We start from the raw sequence: 21,799 nt of genomic DNA, 5'->3' as shown, positions 1-21,799 counted from the left end.
GTAGGTATGAACTGATGCATAGTTTAATGCATCCTCTGGCCCATAGCTCCAGTTGTTCCCCTAAAAAATTACTATACCTTCATAATTTTCAAATACTTGAGTTTGGGCTATATTCATTGAAATTCTAAAACATAAATTCATTTCAAGTGACATTATTTCAATATTATACTTTGTATAAAACTAATAAGTCCATATTAGTATTATACAAAGTAGAATGTTGGTAAAACATGCATTCATTAAGAAAAATAAAAAGTGATACAAAAAACTCAAAAAAATTACCACCAGAAAAGTGACATAAATGTGTCACCTAAAGCCAACAGTCTTCCATGGTGTTCTATCAGGGCCCACAATAGACATAGACATATATCTACTGGCTAAATTATAATGATTGTTCAATTAAATGTTCTTAATTTATTTCCAATAATCTTTTCTCTTCGTTTGTGACACTTCTATTGGCTGTGCCACTATACATGTCTGTGTGGATCGTTGATGTGTCGTCCAATCAGATTTCAGTACCTATGAGCTTCCAGGGGTAACCTAATCTGGCAATGTCAAAAGTTTTCCATCTTCTTATTGGCTGATCAGAGCAGCTTTTATAAGACACATGCTTTGCAAGTTTCCAGCAACCTGCACTGCAGTAATACTCTGAGTTTGTTTTTATTTTATGCCACAATGGCTGACAAGGAAGGAGAAACTGATTTGCTCTCAGGAAAAATAAAAAAAAAAAATTTTCAAAGTGGACTTTTTATGAAGAACTGGACAACGTACAGACAGAGGGACTTCAGCCATGACCGGTTCCACTGGTTACCGCCTCTGAGGTAGCCTGGTAAAAACCAGCAGCTTGTCTGACACTTATTGTTTCATCCAGAGGGTCTGGGCTCTCAGCTGTTGAAAAATTATTGATTCATTTGTATGTGAAGTATGTAATGTTCAACACTAAGAAGCTTATCAGAAATCGCTTGTGCTGTAAACAACCATCATCCACTGTGAAGAGAAGAGCTGATCCGAATGAAGTGGCTGTTAATCTTTCACAGATTATCTGTTTCATGACATGCTGCCACGACATGGTGACAGTTTTAACAATTGTAGAAAAAAAAATATTTTTGTAAGTTACATAATAAAGTTTCAAACATAAGGTTAGAGGTCAGACTAAAATTTTTGTTTTTTCTCAAAAGAGGTTTTTTCAATGTCGAGGCCTTAGATATAAAGCCGGTTATCTATATATATTATGCCTTGAGTCAAATTAGGATGTGGTCAAAAAAGATAACACAAGACATAAAATAAAATACTTTTCTCCTCTTACAAGCCTTCCAGTCTGCAGGCTGTGCAAGGTCAGGTGGACTAAAGAATATAATTTACTCAAATCAACTCAAAAAAGGACAGCAGGACTCAGTACATCTAAAACTATAAAAACATGAAAGTCAAATTAATAACTGCACAGTTTAAGGCTCATTTCATTGAATAACTATTCAAATAAGCATTTAAAACTTTACATTGTGCTACAAATTCATTTTCTCTCTAACAAATTTTATTCTATCATGATACTACCTTAAATTTAAGGAGAGGGCATGAAAACTGTCTTAATGAAACAAGATGTTTGGAGAAATTATTGACTTGTGTTATGTGTGTGGATGAGGGTGAGACAGACAGGCAGAGAAAGAGAGAATAAGAGAGTAAGAGAGAGAGAGAGCTCTTGATTTGTTATGCAAGGAATGTCTTTGATGGGGCTTCAGTGTGGAGGAAAAGGCGTGAAACTCTAATCCTTTCCCACAGACCTGCCAATGCCAACTGAACCAGCACCAGACAAAGACTATCGACACACATTACATACAAACAACCATGTATCCAAAGGCCTTTTGAGACATAAGACACGGAACATTAATGCCTTCATCAGACTGTTAAAACAATGACATGCTTAATGTCAGACCAGGGTTATATTTACACTGATGTTCAAAGTCTTCATTTCTGACCTTATTGTAGTTTCACATAGTACCTTGTTAAAAATAGAGTATGAATGGGGATTTTTCATGAAGTTTACATACATTATCAATCTCAACAACACAGTGCTTCATGCAGAAATGATGGCAACGTCATCATTTCTTCATGAAATATGTTAATAACCTGAGGTGCTGTTTGTTTTCTACATCACATTAATTTTAGTCATTCTTAATAATTCAGAATTTTTATTTGGGCCTTTTCTAGTTACTCTATTATTTCTGAGCTTAAAGCTACCATATGTTTGTTTTATAAGCCAAATGTGTGTGTGTGTGTGTGTGTGTGTGTGTGTGTGTGTATATATATATATATATATATATATATATATATATATATATATATATATATATATATATATATATATATATATATATATATATATATATATATGAAAAATGGGCTACTGGAACAAGACGGAAATGGGCGAGAGACGAAAACATGGATCTGTTGGAATGCTACTACTCAAGTAACCCTAGTCAGAGGGGCTACATGCAAAGACTGAGGGTGGAATGGTTACTTCGACACCCACAGTCTACAATGACTGCCAAACAACTAGTAGCTCAGTGTTCCAACATCCGCAAACGGCAACTGCTATCACAACTTGAGATTGACGAGATACAACACAAATGCTACGGCAAGAGGGAGGAGCCTGGATGTAAGGTCAGGGGGGAGTTAACTACAACTCCCCACCCCGAGACTGGGTATGCAGCCCCAGTAATGAACAAACTATCAAAGCTGAATGAGACAGCAACTGACCTGAGAGAAAGAATTGTGGCCCGAATGAACACCAGGCAACCCCGACGCGAATTACAACGGCTGAGTGAAGTACCATCAGAAAGTCTCATTGAAGATGTGAATGCAGCATTGAGAACAATCCCTACCAACACCATAACAGAAACCAATGAGCTGATATACAACTTAGCATCAGTGATCCTTGAAATGCTCGGCTATAAGAGCAACCATGAGACCCAATATCCATCATGGAAAAGACGGTTAGAGGCTAAGATCAAGATAACAAGGAGGGAAGTGAGCCAACTGTCAGAGCTCCAAAGAGGTGCAATGAAAAGACCAGTACCTAAGAAGTACAGCCAGATGCCCATACCTGAAGCACTCGAAACTGCCAAACAAAGGCTCCAAGCCTTGGCCAGCCGCCTCAAGAGATACACAAGAGAGAATGAAGCCAGGAGGATTAACCGGCTCTTCTCCACCCAACCAGCTAAAGTGTACTCTCAATGGCAGGGTAATAACAACAGAGCAGACCCACCAAGGCTGGAGACTGAACAATACTGGAAAGGCATATGGGAAAGGGAGGCGTCCCACAACAGCAATGCACAGTGGCTAACCTCTCTACGAGAGGACCACAGCAACCTCCCTGAACAAGCCCCGGTAACCATCACTGTGGCAGATGTCCAAGAAAGAGTCTCGGGTATGAAAAACTGGACAGCACCAGGGCCTGACATGATCCATGCCTACTGGCTAAAGAAACTCACTGCCCTCCATGAGCGACTGACAGCTCAACTGAACCAGCTGCTATAGAATGGGACTCACCCTGAATGGCTAACTGAAGGGCGCACAATCCTGATCCAGAACAGGATCCCTCAAAGGGTTCAGTCCCATCCAACTATCGGCCGATAACCTGTCTCTCTACAACATGGAAGCTCATGTCAGGCATCATAGCAGCTAAGATAAGCGGGCACATGGATAAATACATGAGCACGGCACAGAAGGGCATCGGCATAAATAGCAGAGGAGCCAAACACCAACTCCTTGTAGACCACACAGTCGCCCGAGACTGCAAAACCCGACACACCAACCTGTGCACCGCTTGGATTGATTACAAGAAAGCCTATGACTCAATGCCACATACCTGGATCATTGAATGCTTAGAGATGTACAACATCAACAGGACTCTAAGAGCCTTCATTGCAAACTCGATGGGGCTGTGGAAAACCACCCTTGAAGCCAACTGCAAACCACTTGCACAAGTGTCCATCAAATGTGGCATATACCAAGGAGATGCTCTGTCCCCACTGCTGTTCTGCATAGGCCTGAACCCCCTTAGCCAAATCATCAACAAGACTGGCTACGGATACCGACTCAAGAATGGGGCCACAATCAGTCACCTCCTCTACATGGATGACATCAAGCTGTACGCCAAGAGCGAGCGAGACATCGACTCACTGATCCACACCACCAGGATCTACAGCACTGACATTGGGATGTCATTCGGACTAGACAAGTGTGGCCGGATGGTTACAAAGAGAGGGAAGGTCGTCCGCACAGAAGGGGTCTCACTCCCAGAGGGAACGATAGCAGACATAGAGCACAGCTACAAGTACCTGGGAATACCACAAGCAAATGGCAACCTCGATGAGTTCACAAGGAAAGGAGCCACAGCCAAATACCTCCAACGAATAAGGCAAGTCCTGAGAAGCCAGCTCAATGGCAAGAACAAGATCCGTGCAATAAACAGCTATGCCTTACCAGTAATCAGATACCCTGCCGGAATAATTAGCTGGCCAATGGAAGAGATAAAGGCCACGGACGTTAAGACTCGGAAGCTACTAACCATGCATGGAGGGTTCCACCCCAAATCCAGCACCCTGAGACTGTACACAAGCCGTAAGGAAGGAGGCAGAGGACTAGTGAGTGTGAGAGCCACTGTCCAGGATGAAACATCCAAGATCCATAAATACATCAAGGACAAAGCCTCAATGGACGATGTGCTCAGCGAATGTCTCAGACAATGGGGAACAGAGGACGAGGTGCTGGAGGAACCATCATGGCAAGACAAGCCCCTACATGGGATGTACCACCGACAAATAACTGAAGTGGCTGATATCAGGAAATCCTACCAATGGCTAGAGAAAGCTGGACTCAAGGACAGCACAGAGGCCCTCATCCTGGCCGCCCAGGAACAGGCCCTAAACACCAGAGCAATAGAGGCTCAGATCTACCACACCAGACAAGACCCAAGGTGTAGGTTGTGCAAGGAGGCCTCTGAGACAGTCCAGCACATAACAGCAGGGTGCAAGATGCTGGCAGGGAAAGCGTACATGGAACGACATAACCAAGTGGCGGGCATAGTGTACAGGAACATCTGTGCCGAATATGGACTGGAAGCCCCGAGGTCAAAGTGGGGAACACCCCCAAAGGTGGTGGAGAATGACCGAGCTAAGATCCTGTGGGACTTCCAGATCCAGACAGACAAGATGGTAATGGCGAACCAACCGGACATTGTGGTGGTGGATAAAGAACAGAGGAAAGCCGTTGTGGTGGATGTAGCAATACCAAGTGACCACAACATCAGGAAAAAGGAGCATGAGAAACTGGAGAAATACCAGGGCCTCAGAGAGGAACTGGAGAAGGCCTGGAAGGTGAAGACCACAGGGGTGCCTGTGGTCATCGGGGCCCTCGGGGCAGTCACCCCCAAACTGGAGCAGTGGCTCAAACAGATCCCAGGAACAACATCAGACATCTCAGTCCAGAAATGTGCAGTTCTAGGCACAGCCAAGATACTGCGCAGAACCCTCAAGCTCCCAGGCCTCTGGTAGAGGACCCGAGCTCAGAGGATGAAAGAGACCACCCGCGGAGGGTGAGAAGGAAATTTTTATATATATATATATATATATATATATATATATATATATATATATATATATATATATATATATATATATTTTTTTTTTTTTTTTGTTCAAATTGTCACCATGTCGTGAAAGTAAAATATGAGACAGACAATCTCCTCTCCTCCTCCTCAGTTGTACTTACTCCCATCTGCAGAAATGCACTGCTCCCGGTCAGAAACAACCAATCAGAGCCAGGAGGAGACATTCAGGACAGACTCTGCTGTGGGGAACCAGCTGCAGCGTAGCAGAGAGAAGAGAAAGGTGTGAGCAGGGGTGCGGTAAAGGGGTGAACAGTGATGACGATTCTAGGGGCCCTGACCAGCAGAGGGCCTTCCACAATTTAATTATTTGTATTTTGTTTATAGAAATAAAATAAAAAAATTGGGAACCTGTCAAATACAAAATTAATCATATTGTATGTTCAATTGTTTTTATCAGTAAAAATTTAATGTTACCCCTCCCAGACCAAAAAACAACACACATCTGTTTTTGCCCTGAACCCCCCCTGGATCTGCATGAAATGGTTCGTTCCTGCTTGGAGCGCATCACCGTGAGGTGAGGCTGTTCAGCTGCACTTAGTAGAAGCTGCAGCTGAATACAGCTGCCACAAAACGACTGTGCCAGTTACTATACTGCTAAGAAAAGTTATAAAATCGGGTTTTCAAAAACAAAATAGAGAGAGAGAGATTGAGATTTTAATAGTTAATTTAGTTTTCAATAAATAATTTTCAATAAATAATCTACATAGTATCGCAAACTATGTAACAGAAAAAAAACAACAAACAGAAAAACAAAACATACACCACACAATACATTACATTAACACTCTTCCAAAAATGATTTCTCCTTCTACCACACTAGAAATTACTTTCCCATAACTCCAAGTGTGACAAAAAGTACCTAAATCTGAAACTGGGTTATAAAAATTAAGTTCAAGCAATAGCCTAGACTTCACCAGGTTAACAAATAAAGAAACCACGTCAATATTCAACTCTTCCTCTACCTTCCTCTTTCTGCTTATGTCCACGGCCATTTTAGCCTGTCCTAACAAAAAGTTTATCAGCTGACATTTACTCTTTCTTTGGCGTGTAAATTTAGCACCACAAATAAATCCCTGTTTAGTGAAAACTTCACCATATCTGTTGAAAATACTTCTCAAAAGCACAAAAACAGCTGACAGACGAACACAGTCAGAAAAACAATGAAACACTGTTTCCCTCTGTTCACAAAATGGACATCTTTCTTCTACAGCAGGATTAATAACAGAAACAAATGAGTTAACAGCTACAATACCATGAAGGATTCTCCACTGTAAATCTGCATGTTTTTTCATGAGAGAAGGCTTATACAACAATTTCCATTCAGGCTTGATTTCAGGTGTTAAGGAGAGATAAGTTCTCCATACTGTGTCACTGCGTCCATTCAGTTTGTTTTGTTTGAGAGTTTTTACAATCAGTCTATAGATCATTTTCCCAGAAGCTCCTTCTAGGGAAATTCCTTTACTGTCCACCGAATCCAATAAAGGACCAGAGCAGTTCTTAATCCCAGGAAACAGTCTGATGGATGGAAACGGGTCCTGGTGATTTGGTAACACAGTACCTTCATAATAATCGGTCAAAAGGGAACATTGATGTTCACCTAACTTGTGTTTCCAGTAGCTCAAAAGTTGACCAACAACTCAAACAGATTTTATTCCCAAACAAGCAGCGAGTTCCACAGGATCATCCAGTCGAGGTCCAGTCATCTCTACCACCCTCCCACGGTAATACACTTTTGCAGTGTGGAGCAGTCTGGACCAGGTTGTTGTTCCCCACACAGGGCAATCCAACAAACTCCCGAACAGAACCGGTTCCCGGAGCAACCAGTGCAGAGACTAAGCCTGCTGCTGCCTCTCCTTCCTCAGCAAAGTCCACACAGACACAGGACCCACACCAGATCTGTGGGTCCTGTGAACAGTCTCTGAATGAACTGAAAACGAAAAGCAGCACTTCTGCTGGCCAGATGGACCAGGCCTTGTCCACCTTCTTGTCTCGGCAGAAAAAGAATACTATGAGGAATCCAATAAAGTTTATCGCCAAAAAAATCCACCAGAACCCTTTGAACATTTGATAAAAGAGAAACTGGAGGATCAACACACATCAGTCGGTGCCACATGGCGGAAGAAACTAAATTATTAATGACAAGAACTCGTCCTCTATATGACATTTTAGGTAAAATCCACTTCCATTTCAAAAGCCGACCCTTAACATTATCCAATACATTTTCCCAATTTTTTGCACAAAAGTTTCATTACCCAAAAATGACGCCTAAATACTTGAACCCACCTTTTCCCCACACTAGACCTCCAGGCAGACTGAGTTGATCCCCCAGCCGACATCCAACAGCTATAACCTCACTCTTTCTCCAGTTTATTTTAGCAGAAGAAATGCAGCCAAAAAGAAAAATAGTGTTGACTAAAACATCAATATCTTCCTGTGCATTTACAAAAACTATTAGATCATCAGCATAAGCTGACAACTTTTAAGAGACATTACACCCAGGAATAGAAACGCCACACAAATTTTTCCTCAGCTTATGAAGCAAATGTTCAATTGCCAAGGAATAAAGCATCCCTGACAAAGAACAGCCTTGCCTCACTCCTCTTAAAACAATGAATGGAGCACTTAAGCCTCCATTTATTTTAAGTACACTCGCAATGTCACGATACAAAACCTGGATCATAGCTATGAAACCAGGGTTGAAACCAAAAGCAGTCAAAGTTTGCCACAAATATTGGTGTTTTTTCTTGATCTATAGAAATCAGACCAATATCTAAGCCCAATGAGCTGGAGATTTCCAAAACATCTCTGATTAAAGTGACATTATCACTTATCAGCCTGCCAGGCACACAGTACGTCTGGTCCCCGTGAATGACTGAAGACATCACTTCTCTAAGTCTGGTAGCCAGGACTTTGGAAAAGATATTGTAATCTGTGCAGAGCAAAGAGACTGGTCACCAGTTCCTTAGATCTTGTAGATCTCCTTTCTTCGGAAGCAGAGTAACGACTGCCCGTCTACAGCTCAGAGGCAGTCAACCTCTCTGCAGGCTATCTGTGATCACCTCCAACAAGTCCTCGCCAATCACAGACCAGAAGGACTTGTAAAAAATCAACAGGAAGATCGTCCATGCCAGGGGACCTACCACTCTTTAGGCTCATCAAAGCAGTATGCAGTTCATGCAGCGTGAGCTGAGCCTCCAGTTTTCGATTGGCTTCAGCATCCACCTGAAGAAGTCCTTCGTAGAAATCATCGCTCACATCCGCATTCTCCAAATGTTCACTCTTAAAAAGGTCTTATAGAAACTGATAGCAAACTTCCTGATCTCAGAGGAACCTGAGATAGTAGGAGCACAGTCAGTCTTTAGGGAGTGAACAATCTTCCTTTGTCCATTCTTTTTTTCTAGTCCAAAGAAAAAATGAGACAGGGCATCCATCTCCTATACACTTAGGAAGCATGATCTTGTTGGCTGCTGTGCCCAACAAGTTGGCCAGAACGGCCTTTTTATCTTTGAGGGAAGTTAAAAACCCTCGGTTTCCTGTAAACACTGCCAAACCCTGCAACTCTACTATCTGAGTCTCCAAGTCCCTCCTTGATCTGGTTATGTCTCTAGTGACATTGCAAGTGAACTGTTGACACAACTGCTTAGTTTGACATTTACCATAATCCCACCACTGTTGGACACAAGAAAAATCTGATTTAGATTGTTTATGACTGACCCAGAAATATTCAAAAGCTTTTCTAAAAGCTGTAATAAAATGCCAATAGACACTCTGTATACGAACATTTTTAATAAACACAGAGCAACAAACCAGACTGATCAGAAAAACCAACAGGAATTATTTGACAATTTTTAAATATATTCAAATGATGTTTAAAAGCATATATACGATCCAATCTTGCCAAGGATAAAAGAGTATCTTTAGAATGACTCCATGTATACTGTATCTGATTCCTGTTGAAATCTCTACACACATCTGAAAGGTCAGAGGCAGCAGTCAACTGCCTGAGCCTCCGAGAGGATTCAGCATGAGGTTCTAAGTGGTTCCTATCAAGTAACGGATTCTCAGTGCAATTAAAATCTCCACACAAAAACAAATCATCTTTATTACTACAGTCATTTACAATGTCACCTAAAGTATTCAATAAAACCATTCTATCAACCCTTTTAGTTGGAGCGTACACATTAAGAAAAACTATATTTGCATTTTCATATTTGGCTTTAACTTTTAATAAGTTACCTTCAATTATTTCCTCTGCTTCACAAGAAATAGGCAAAAAAGTCTTAGAAAACACAATCCCAACACCGCCACTACAACTGGACTTGTGGCTACAAAAGACCTCCCCTCCACATTCCTTCTTCCAATCACTCTTCATTATCAGCAGTGCTGTGTGTCTCTTGAATTAACATATCAATGTTCTTTAGAGCCATAAGTCTAAAAAACTCTGCCCTTTTTTCTTCATTCTGGCACCATTTAGATTTAATGTGCCTATTTTAAAATCACACATTGAAATGAAGAAACAAAAGAAAAGACACAAAGACATGTAAAATATTTCTCTAAATGTCCTCATCATCAGCAGTAAGTGGGCTCTGACTGTCAAAATCAGTTTCTTTAAGCCAGGGGTCCTCGAGGGCCGGCATCCTGCATGTTTTAGTTCTCTCTAGTGATGAGCTATCTGAATCCAGGCTTCGAGGCTTGTACCGAGTAAAAAGGGGGCGTGTCCGATGAAGCCCCGCTTCGAGGCTTGTGCCGTCTTGCTGAAAACCACGTCACTGCCAACAAACGAGGCCTCGCATTGCATGGGTCACGTGACTGCTTCATTTTGCGTGTCAGTTTTCAAAATAAAAGGGCGATGAGCCGTGCTGCTTCATGGGTTGTTTTCCATTTGGTCGTGCATCAGAGGAGAATATTTGTCTTCAGTGGCCAAATAAAATGAACATTGACCAACATATTTGATGTGTACTGATGATGGCACTCATCAAAATGTAATGTTTGTTACTGGTTTTCTCAATTGTAGATTATGGTAGTTTTTTTTTATAACTTTATATTTTTGTGATTTTATGATGTAAATCTCTTTGAACTGCATTGTTGCTGAAACGTGCTACACAAATAAACTTGGCTGATTGTCTGAAATGGAGCCAGCAAGAGGAAAATCTCTGACGTCTTCTGGGAATACTTTGAGGTTATCGTTCACAATAAAATTCTTCTTAGATAACAATAATTAACACCTCCACTTCCCAATTTCTCACCTTCTGGAAAGTTCCACTATTATTTATAGTCTGATTAGCAAAGATATATCAGTCTTGCACAGCAGAAACAGATTTAATCCTGTTACAGAACTAAAATTCAACATGTAGCCAAATATAAGAGATCAGAGCCAATTAGAAATCCAAGAAAAAGTGAACGCTCCAACAGGCACTCCACTCGCAAGACACTAAAACATGAAATGTCTTTATTGTCAAATCCGTCTATGGCATAAAACAGTGTTTCTCAACCCTGGTTCTCACCGCCCCCCTGTCCTGCATGTTTTAGGTGTTTCCCTTCTGCCACACACCTGAATTGTATCTCTGGGTGATTAACAGGCTTCTGCAGCACTTGATGGTCATGCAATCATTTGAATCAGCTGTTCTGGAATAGAGGCAGATCTAAAACCTGCAGAGCAGTGGGGTGGTGAGGACCAGGGTTGAGAAACACTGGCATAAAAGAAACCCCAACACAACCACTGATGTTCAACATAAACCAGGATTAGATTGGCGACAAATAATTTTAATAATTAAAACGTATGACAATTAAATATGATTTAATTGATTTTCCTGTTACTAAACATGAGTTTGATGAAAACTTTGTGACAATATTGCATTTAGTAATTTTTAAAAGTATGATCCAACTGAGTGACAAGGCTGTTACAGTTTCACCAGCAGATGTCACTAGTGAGTGATGAATGAAGCATCAAGTAATGAACCTTTTTGCAAAGCAAAGGGTTGGAAAGCTTCATTGCTTCAAGAGGCTTCAGTTGCCCATCACTAATTCTCTCCCTGGTTTAACGCACCTGGATCAAATGATGGCTCGTTAGAATGATGGCCCTAAGAGGAACACTGACAAGCTGGAAAGGTTGTTACTACCAGGGAGAGAACAAAAACATGCAGGATGCCGGCCCTCGAGGACCGACTTTGGACACCCCTGCTTTAAGCGATATATTTCTAGATCTGTTAACACATCATCAACAAAATGTCCAGTTTTCTTTGTTAAAACCCAAGAGGATTCAACAAACAATTTTAGATCTGGAAAATATTCTTCTACTTTAATCATCCTGAGTCCTTTAGTTTTTTGCAAAAACTTCTTATTTCAGCAGGAGAATACAGATTCTGTTGATCTTGGTTCAAAGAAAAGCTACTATCAGACTCCAAACTGCTCTCTCCTGCTTTGTTTGCTCTCTTAGCTCTGAGAGCTTTAGTGCTGCTGTTAGCAGGTTGAGAACTTTTCCTTTTCTGAGACAGTTTCAACAAATCGTCATCAAGCATGCTTTCATTTTCACAAAGATTTTCACAAAAACCTTCATCGGATCTTCTTTCCTCTGAATCTGCATCAAAGCTATTGATAGATTGATCATGTTTCATCTCACCATCAGTGATATCAACTTCATTAAAGCGATCACAAGTTATAGAGGATCGCACCTCATGCCGTTCCTCTACAGTTACAACAGAAGGATCACCAGGAACTCCGGCTCCAGTAACATCAAGACACCCGCGCCGACTACTGTGAAACCACCTGCGGCTGCGGGGCCCACTTCGGCAGCACCGTGACCCGCTTCGGCGGAACCGCCACCATCACCAGCCCTCACCAACTGTATTCTTGAGCTTTTCTGGGCATGATCGAATTATATGACCTTCTGCACCACAACCAAAACATTTCATATTCTCAGAAGAGGCAAAAACCATATAATTAAGCCCATCCACTTTGAAATTAAAGGACAGGTTAAGCTCATTAGCTGTATCCTTAAGGATCATAAAAACCTGCCTTCTATGACACACGACATGTTTAAGAAGCACAGATTTACAACCTAAAGAAACCATCTTTATGGGTGAAACTAGCTGTCCATACCATGACAACTCCTTTTTTTTTTCTTTATTTGTTTATAAGGAGATCATACATACATTGATATTACATTTTGCAAAACTTACATGACTTCTCCGATTTTTTATTAATTTTTTTCCCGTAGCGAACATAAATCACCGTACTGACATAACAAAAACGAGACAAAATAAGCATAAATACATAAAAAAGAATACATTAACAAAAAAAACAAAAAAAAAACAGGGGAGGGAGGGTCGGACAGCATTGAAAAGCTAAAAGGCAACAACATTCTACCCATTTATTCTGTAAATTTTAGTCACATGACATGATGAGTCAGTCACATCAATCTATGCATTATGAAGGCAGAGATTTTATGTATGTCACAAAAGGTGCCCACTTATGAGTAAATTTTGCTGAACTGTTTCACTGTTAATAAAATTTTTTCACCATGACAACTCCTTAACAAGGAGATCATTTTTAATAAACGGGGGTGCATTTGAGATGATCTTTTTAGCTGGACTAACCAGCGGGAGAACCGGCGGTTCTCCCGCTGGTTAGTCCAGCCCCTTTCAACTAAATCATTCATATGAGAGGCCCCATGGGCCAAAACTTACAAACTCTCTTACACTCGCTATCAAACTCTCTTACACGTACTATCAAACTCTCTCACATTCGCTATCAAACTCTCTCACACTCGCTATCAAACTCTCTCACATTCACAGTCAAACTCTCACACATACTATCAAACTCTCTGACAGAGTTTGATTGCAACGGAAATTAACTTAAAATTTCAGTTTCTGATTGGACCCCAGGCAGGCTTTTCAAAATAAAAGCGAACCTCCGGTTTATGTTTGATTCATGTTTCTCTCCTGCAGCTTTAAAAATGTAAAACTTTGTGTTAATTGATTTGCTAAAGGAAATCATGTATCTGAAAATAAATTAAAACATATTATGTGGGCAAAAAATTCTGTAAACCACATGTGCTACCTCAATCAAAATTGCTGACATTTGACATGCAAAAAAATCTTTCAGATTACATAAACAATACCTTACCAGGTACTTCTCTCACTTCAGGATGACACAGGGACACCTATAAGATCAATTTTAACTGAGGTTGCACATATGTGCTTTACAGGATTTTTTGCCCACACAATATTTTTTTTTCAGATACATAATGTTGTTTTGCAAATTAAAACCCTCTATTGCATGGCGTTGCCCTTGGGCAACAAACCACATTTCTGTACCTCATGTTGCTCCTTTATTTTATTTTTTGGGGGGAATGATTTAAAATACCTCTAGACATATTTTTGTCCAAATAAAAGAGGTATTGAGGTTCATGTGACCTTTTACTTAGAAGAGGAGCAGTCCTTTTTATGAAGCGGAGGTGCATGCTACACCTTGCCTCCACTTGTAAGTTATACATCACTTTTCTTCATGTTTAAATTTGGGTCACTCTAAAAATATTTTAATATCTGTGAGTATGCAAAGAAGCATTATAGATCACTTCAAGACATTTTTTAATAATTTATATGCTAAAACTGTGTTTTTTTGTTTGTTGCCTCAGGGCAACATTGCTCAGTTAGGGCCCTTTTGCTCAGACAATATTATTCTAATGCGATGATATGCAATTGATTACAAAATAATTATCAAAGCCAATTTTTTTTACTTTATTATTGACTAACAGCAACAGGAGATAGATGCAAGATCATTTCATGGACAAAAAGTGCACGGTTCATAAGCTGGGGTCATTCCCAATGAAAACATGAGGATCCACTGTACAACCATTATTTCATTGTTTATTTATCCTCAAAACTAACTTCAGTCCCAAAGGGTGAAGAGCTGGTCATCAATGAACAAATGGCCCCATTCCAAGGCAGGCAAAGACTGAAGCAATACCTGCTAAACCCAAATATACGGGTCTGCAGGGTACTTCATGTGGCTGGTGCAGATGGTGTTCCTTACAACTTGAAAATCTACACAGGGCGAGCCGTACCACCACCAAATCTACCAGATATGGGAGCTGGTGGAAATGTTATCCTTTGCTTGGCTCAAATTCTACCAAAAAGATCAGAACTACAAACTCTTAAAAAAAAAGAACCTGCAGCCTTAAGTCCTGTCACTGATGTGAATCTGGTCCCTACAACCCATAGATATTCAGATAAACAGATGGTGATTCCCAGGTACGCCAATAATCAAGTGCCAAAAATGTGATACACACTTTTTTTCACATCAGCAAGCAATTCCTTCCTGATGTTTAACATATAATAGGGAAAAAGACTGATTTCAACATCCTTAGTGATTCTAACTCTGCCAAACATACACATGTACAAACACACAAATGCTCGTTTTAGTAATTTGCGCAAATGTACCATTCATTAATGAAAGTTAGTTGTTTATTTTATATTTGGTGAGTTGGAACCATGTCTGATTTATTTTTGTCAAAAGTTTTTTTATGAATATAGTTTTTGTTTGATTTGTATTTCATTTTTTACAATCACTGTAGAAAACTTGGTGTTTTAGACCCCTTGTAGCTCAATGTTGTCCTGAGGCAACAAACTCAAATCCGGTTCCGGGAGGTGTCAGGGTTCAATTTTATGATTGATATGTAATTAGGGACCAGCAAGCTCCCAAAGAATGCAAGAAAATATTTTTCCCCAAAAAAATAAAAAGTCATGCCATAGAGGGTTAATTAACACAAAGCTTTAGCCTGTTATAGCCGCCGGAGAGAAACTTGATGTGTGAATCAAACATAAACTGGACATGGGCTTTTATTTTGAAAAGAGAGCGCCATAACTTATGCTGTCGCGCACATTAAAATCGAGTGCAGGCTGGCTTTACTGCCATTTCCGAAGAGACGGCTAGCTTTATCCCACTGATAGATGGGGTTTCCGATGCTGGCTGTCAGCTTCTACACACTTCTGATAATGCTGACATTACTGTAGGAGCGCTAACGATGCCATTTAAAATATTAGTTGCCTCTGTTAGTCGCTGCCGCTCAGCTATTTTTCTGTCCGTGAAAACCCGCCTACTCCTGCCTGAGGTCCAATCAGAAACTGAAATTTTAAGTTAACTTCCGTTGCAATCAAACTCTGTCAGAGTTTGATAGTACGTGTAAGAGAGTTTGACTGTGAATGTGAGAGAATTTGATAGTGAATGTGAGAGAGTTTGATAGTACGTGTAAGAGAGTTTGAAAGTTTGACTGTATGTGTAAGAGAGTTTGACTGTGAGTGTAAGAGAGTTTGATAGAGAAAAGGCCAGAGTGTTAATTTATAACCCAGTTTTTCTCCAAGAGATGTGGGTAGACTGTGAGATTATCAACCATTTAGCATAATTAGCTTAGCTACAGACTACTATTTGCCTCCACTTCAATGCCTTTTACCACTTAACAGATGAGTGAGTGAGCAGAAGCTGTAACCCACGTCTCTCCTGACCCATCCTCTCCTGAGTGAAATTACAACTGCAGTATGTAACTTTTTTATAAATATTTTTTCCACATATTTGCTAAAACTGTCATTATGTTGTGACAGTATGGTAATATGTGAAAAATCTATTTCCTCTGCCTTCTCCCAGTGCTCTTCTAGAAACAACCAGTCAGTGACAGGAGAGTTTTAGTGCTGTCAATCACAATCTCATGTGGTGCTGCTCATCCTTCCTCCCCATTGATTTGTGCCGTGCTGCAGCTAGCATAGCACAGAGCTGTGCAGATTCAAACTGTGAATGATCAGTTTAGTTAGCATAGCTACCAATGATGGCAGATAAACAGTTTCTTGTAATGATAAGTTGTTTCTCCCCCATTAGCACATTTAGCAATGAGTGAATGAGGCTAACTGACAGTGCTGAGTGGCCTACTAGTTCTGATTGGTTGTTTTGGTCAGAACAGTGCATTACTTTAATCAGCAATAGTAATTCAGGAAGGAGATGGAAGAGATTGATTGTTTTCACAGATTATCTGTCTCATAAACTGCTACGACATTGTGACAGCTTTAGCAAATATGGAGAAAACACATTTTTTATTAAAGTTATGTACTGCAGCTTGAATAAAATGCAACTACATAGCATTTTTGAGAAGTCTGGATTGCTTTATGTGTACATTGCTTTTGACTGTTGCTCATGGCTAGAGACATTTCAGTAATCTAAAACTAAGAAAAAAATTTAAGCAACCTACTTGCATACTGGATGTGGACTGTTGGATGTAAAATTCATGAGCAGTAAATATTGTGCTAGTATCAGTACTGGACCACAGAAAGCAAGGCGATTGCAAGCCTTTAAAATTGTGACGCTTTTTATGTGTCAAATTGACTCAAAAACAGCAGCTGCGCAGGGGGGCCTCAATCTAATTTTTTGTCAGGGGGCCCAAGATTTCTGGCGGCGTCCCTGGGTGCGAGTGTTACACAGTGAAAATGTGTTTTATTTTGACAGTGTGATTATGTATATATTTGATCATTTTTAGTGCATGATTTTTACTTATTTTATTTTTATTTCATGTTTGTAGTGTTTTTGCACTGTCGCAATAAAACATAGTTTTAATCCAACAGTGGACTCTTAGGAGATGGACAAACTGCCTGGAGATGGTCAACAGTTTTTTCGCAGACCTGCCAGAGAAACTGGCTGAACCTGGATCAGGTAACGGCCAGATGTGACAGAACCACTGACCGTGTGATCGCCAGGTGGAGAAAACAGATTGACGTGATGTGCTGGTCCATTCCCATAGCAGAAACGGCAATCAGTAGAAAACAACATGTTGGATTGACAGCAGGGCAGAGATGAACCTCTAAAACTTTCCACCGACATCTGCAGGATTCAGCCTTGTTGAGAGGAACGTAGATCAGATTGGCTCTATTGACGGTGCTTCTGACCAGGGTCTGTTTGTATTTTCAAGGTGGTGACGCCACTCAGAGGGGCCTGTTGTGGATCACAGCGGGTAGAGAGACGGCTGTGGGATGGAACCAGGAAGTTCCTTCTCTTCCTGTATTGGACTGGTGTGATTCCGGCTTAAGAATCCTTTAACTGAAAATGTAGAGAACAATCTGATCCTGGACTGTGAGACTGTCCACAGAGACATAGACCTGCAGACATGAAGGTCTCCAGACCTTGGTGGGTTCTTGTCACATTTCAGACAAGAACCCATCTCCATCCTGACATTTTGAGTTATGTTATGGACTTTTAGCTTTTAAAAGCAGTATTTTTTTATTTTACAGTTTCCTTAAAAAATCATATTTATTCCTATTTACTTCCACTGTGAATAAACTTGCTTAGCCAAACATGGTCTCCGTTTTCCTGGGTTCTGACTACCTTGATCTCCCTTATTGTCAAATAAACTCTTGATGTGAAAATAAAGACATACCAGCTTAGTGTTACATGAGCATGATTGACAGTGTTAGAGTCCTCCTCTATCTTATGACGTGCACCAGTTCTTTCTGCAGCAAATCCCCACAGCATGATGCTGCCACCACATACTTCACATTTAGGACGGCGCAAGTGTCCCACTTTTTCCTACAAATGTAAGGATGGTCATTATGTCCAAACATTTCCACTTTAGTTTCATCAAATCACATGTCTCCAGAAATAAAGATCTTTATCTCTGTGAACAATTATAAACTGGCTTTTTATGTTGCTTTTGGAGTCTTGACTTCCTCCTTGCTGAGTGGCCTTTCAGCCCATGTTGGTACAGGACATGTTTCAGTGTGGTCAATGACTCTGTTTTGGCTTTTGTTAGTCAATTCACATATTTCAGACCAGAACCGTCACCATCCCCAGCACTACAATTTGAACAGATGAAGGCTGAATGAATACCACAATTCTCATCACCATCCAGAGGATGGCGGCACAAAATATCATAAAGATGACTCCATATTTCTACTCGATATTCCCATGTTAAAGATGGCCTGAACATGTTCCTCAAACGTTTGTCACACTGATCACAATAGAGTTTACATACATAAACTTAATTTGTATGACTAGGACAGTGGTTCTTAACTTGGGTTCGATCGAACCCCAGGGGTTCGATGAGTCGGTCTCAGGGGTTCGGCAGAGCCTCTGCCGCAGAGGTAAAGACACACTTGTGTAAAGTCGTGATGACGCCCTGCTTTGCCATCACTTGTTGCAGAGGATCACGTTACATTGCTTAGCCAATCAGAGCTGCGGAGAACTGATTGAAGAAGTTCCACTCTCTGCATGGATTTGAACTTGTGTCTTTAATTACTTCAGCAAAACTCACCGTTTTTACCAAATTCTGTAGCTTTCGTTGTACTTCTAAATCTGCTCCTTAGTCGCATCTTTTCGGGGTTGGTACTGCCTCTAGTGCTGTGGGGGTGGTAACAACTAATATAATTACATTACTAAATCAGAATACCGCAGTCTTTATTATTAATTATTCATTCTCTTAAGAATGTAGAGCCAATTAAATGATCTAAACAAGACTTTAAAGTGGTTCCAGTTTCTCTCGCTGGCCAACCTGTTGAAATTGTGGAAAATTTTAAATACCTTGGGTCGTTCCTGGACAGTCAACACTGACTATATTTTGAAGAACTGTTCTCAGAGACTCTACCTTTTAAGAAGACTTAGTGATCTAGGGGTGACCCAACTAGACTCTAGTTGGGTCACCCCTATGTCTAGAATTTGGGGGGGGGAATCATATTTTGTTTATCACTACAGAAGGGTTCAGTGAATGCGCATATGAAACTGGTGGGTTCGGTACCTCAAAAAAGGTTAAGAACCACTGGACTAGGATCAAATGTTCTGAGTTTCCTTCCACAGTATTTTTCTGGAGTTCTGCTCCATTCTTTCTGACAGAACTGCTGGAACTGGGACAGATTTGTGACTGTCTTGCTCACACACACTTTTTGAGATCTGCCCATAAATTCTCTGTGGGACTGAGGTCAGTGCTTTGTGATGGCCTCTCCCAAACATTGACTTGGTTGTCTTTTGAACTAAGTTGATTTTTGGGATCAGAACTGCAGACATCCTGTCAAGGTCCAGGACAAGACAATCTAAAGGTGCTTCTCCATTGTCAAGTCTCACTCTAACCAGTAAGTCTCAGGTTTGGTTCTAGCCCAGTTTGGAGCGTCTCCATGAGGGTGAGAGCGACTGTAGCCAACCTCTCTGACCACAGGAGGAACATTTATGACAAATTGAGGACAAGGACAATGAGCCCGGAACAACCTCCAAAAAAATCAAAGGTCAACTTTAAGGTCAAGGTACATCAATGTCAAATCCGTCATTGTTTGGATTAAAGTGGACTTCATGGGAGAATACCAAGAAGGAAAGCAGAGCATAAAAAGTGAGACTGGAATTTCCCACAATGCATGCTGACAAGTCACAAAGTTTCTGGTAGAATGTCTTCAGTAAGACAGGAGAAAACTGGAACTGGCTCTTTGTTTGCCAAGAAAAGAACTCTGGGAAACATGGAGGAGGTTGCTTTGACTTGAGTCTGTGCAGGTTTGATAAAATCTCAAGACTATCAAGGCATTCTTGAAATATATTTAGATATAGCCATTTATATATAGACATAGAAATATAGATAGACAGGTAGATAGAGCGGAAGTGTATTAAAAATGAAATTTACCACACACAGTTTTACAACGCATCAAAGCTGTTGTATGACCAATCAGTCAGGGATGTTCCACCATGTTTTAATAAGTCCTTCAGTCTTCTATAACCAGTGCATTGATATTAATGTGAGCCAGATATGATGTGCAAATATACTATCGCATGAATGAAAAATGTACAAACATGTCTCAGTGTTCACTTCCAGGACAGAGGGCGTCTTCTATAAGGAGGTTTTTCATTCTTCCTCGCCTCCTTCCTCCTCCTCATGGAGCTGTTGCTGTGCTTGTGGGGAAATCTGATGCCACTATTTCATTCAGAGAGCTCTTCTGTGGCCGCTGCCGGCCGGCTGCATTTGTCACCACTGCTTTTCATGTCACCACTCACCACCTGCTCCCTGCATTCCTCTACATTCTCTCAAAGACCTCAGTCCCTCCTCCTCTAACTCCTGTTCTTCCTCATTCTCCACAATCTTTTTTCTTCCTTTTCTGATTTCTAGTCCGCCAAACATAGCCATCTTCAGCTGCTACACCCATTTCCAATATTTTCTATCTTTGAACAAGTGCTTTGATAATTGCTTCTCCTATCTCTTAAGTTTTCTAACTTAAAGCCTCCATATTGAGCCGCTGATCTGAATGGACCCTCTCTTCCATTTGGCCCCAGCCACCCTCTCCTCACTCCCTCCCTCGTTTTCTTTTCTGTTTGGCTTTAGAAGCTGCCGACTAGAAGACAGCGTTCACCTGCCACCGCATAAACCAGCTGGTACTGTACCCTCCACACACACATTCAAGGCTGTTGGGTTATTGTCAGCGTGACTCTGACAACAGCCGAGTAGGAAGGCCATTAGACAAAAGCTAAAAGTCTCTTTGCTCCTTTCTGGTGCCTCCTGATTCTGCTGCTGCTGTTTGGTGGAGAACAGGCTTGCATGCAGCTTTTTCTCCAGGCGACTGAGTGCTGATGTGGTTTCATTGAAAGAGAAGTCACAGATCAGGATTAGCATTGTTCATTTTCAGAAACTGACTGGCATCTTTCAGATGATAGAAGGAAGCATGATCAAGACTTCACTGCTGAGTGATTGTGACTGAGGTTAATGACAACATTTCTGCTTCTGCCATTGCTGCTCCTGCTGCAGCATCCAGCATCCAACATGCAGTATCCAGCATGTAGCGTCCAGAATGTAGCATCCAGAATGTAGAGTCCAGCATGTAGAGTCCAGCAGGTAGAGTCCAGCATCCAGAGCTCCCACCTGGACCTCGTAACACCAGGAATGCTCCTCGTCTCCTCATCTGCATTCTAAGTTCTCATAAGTGATGTGGGGCTGAAATCGCATAGCAGCAGTGAACACACTCAGGATGGCCAGTCATTCTTTTCTATTATCTTTTAGCAGATAATGGGTCCAGATTTATACTGGTATAAATGTCTGGTATATCTGGAATATCAGTGGTCCCCAACCTTTTTATTACCGTGGACCGGGCAAGACTTGGAAATTTTGTTGCGGCCCGGAGGAGGGTGAGTGGG

This window comes from Poecilia mexicana, unplaced genomic scaffold, assembly GCF_051168715.1.
Source record: "Poecilia mexicana isolate PSO_F unplaced genomic scaffold, ASM5116871v1 scaffold_3, whole genome shotgun sequence".
Classification (NCBI taxonomy): domain Eukaryota; kingdom Metazoa; phylum Chordata; class Actinopteri; order Cyprinodontiformes; family Poeciliidae; genus Poecilia; species Poecilia mexicana.
This window is presented reverse-complemented; position numbering follows the sequence as displayed.